Genomic DNA, 1,614 nt, shown 5'->3' on the forward strand with positions numbered 1-1,614 from the left:
GTGTTATCCATCCATGTGGGATACAGCCTAGTTACTTGCATAGTTAATCAGGTTATTCAGGAAGATGTCATCTCCAGAGACTGGAGTATTATAGTGAGCTGCTGCAAGGATAAATGTGATGGCTTAGATAGAAACAACTTCAGAGGTATCAAACTGCTAGACCAAGTCAGGAAAATTACTGAAAGGGTTATTATAGCAAAATTGATTAGAAATAGAATTAAACTAGACAAGATGCAGTTTGGTTTTGTACCTGGGAAGAGATGCCATCTTCTTAGTGAGACAGCTGCAGGAAAAAGTAGGTCATTGTACTTAGCTTTCTTCAACCTGGAGAAAGCTTTCGACAGAGCCATCACTCTGGTGGTCTCTGAGGAAGTTAGGAGGAGAGGAGTGACTTTTTAGAACTGTACAAGTGATGTACAGTGGTGCTGTCAGTAAGGTGAGACTTGGCTACGAATACAGTGATGAATTTAGTGTACAAGTAGGGGTTCACCAAGGTTCAGTTCTCATCCCACTCTTATTCATTATAGTCCTCCAGACCATAGCAGAGGAATTCAAAACTTGATGCCCGTGGGAACTGCTTTATGCTGATGACCTCACTTTTATTGCAAAATCTGTAGAAGAAATTCCAGGTGTGAAAGCAAAAGAGCCTTAAAGTTGACCTAGCAAAGACCAAAGGGCCTTGAAGTTAACCTAGCAAACACCAAATTTGTTGTTAAATGACCCTGCTCAATATGTGGGCAAGGAGTTGGAAGTAATTTTACTCACTGCAGCCATTGTTAGCTATGGACACATATGAGGTGCAGTGGAATCACAGGTAGATTATTAGATAAAGTAGTCGTCATATGTGGCAGATGTGCAGGAACAATAAGCACTTCTCTCAAATGCCCACGAGGCTCTCTTGAGGTTGTAGATAGTTTCTGTTACCTAAGTGACCAAATTAGCAATGGTGGAGGATGGTTTGAAAGCATTATTTCTAGAATAAGAATTCAGGGAACTATTAGCTCTGTTGGTGTCAAAATGACTCTCTCTCAGAATGAAAGGTAGACTATCTGATGCTTTTGTGCAAACAGTTATACTCCATTGTAGTGAGGCATGGGCTCTGAATGCAGAAGACAGGCATAGACTGGATGATAAATGAAGACAATATATTCCACTGGATGTGCAACATCAGTGTGTGTGTGTGGGGGGGGGAGACAGCAAGAGTGCAGGAGAGAGTGGTGGTCATGGTAGTGATGGTCTCCCTCCATTACTTTGGTGTGCACAGAAAGCATTGAAGTGGTTTGTATCACCACATAAGTGACACCCCAGCTTTTTGCTTTCAATGGCTTCATGTAATTTTGTACCTTCTGTTAGATCAATCAGGTCCATAGCAACTTCCATACTATGGTGATGTGTCTGGATCAGTTGCTCTATCTGCTTGTCTGACCAATTTTGTTTCTGCAACCTCTGAACTTGCAGAATAGTGATTTCCTCCAATCACCTGTTGATTTCTGGAGACACATTGACTATTTTTATTTTAAACACCCAACAGTGAAGGTAAATTGATATAAGGGTGGTTGTGGAGTGTTTTCTGACCTCATGCTGAGTAGTTAATCTCACCTCTACTGTTCTGAA

Source organism: Octopus sinensis, linkage group LG20 (genome assembly GCF_006345805.1).
Source record: "Octopus sinensis linkage group LG20, ASM634580v1, whole genome shotgun sequence".
Taxonomy (NCBI): domain Eukaryota; kingdom Metazoa; phylum Mollusca; class Cephalopoda; order Octopoda; family Octopodidae; genus Octopus; species Octopus sinensis.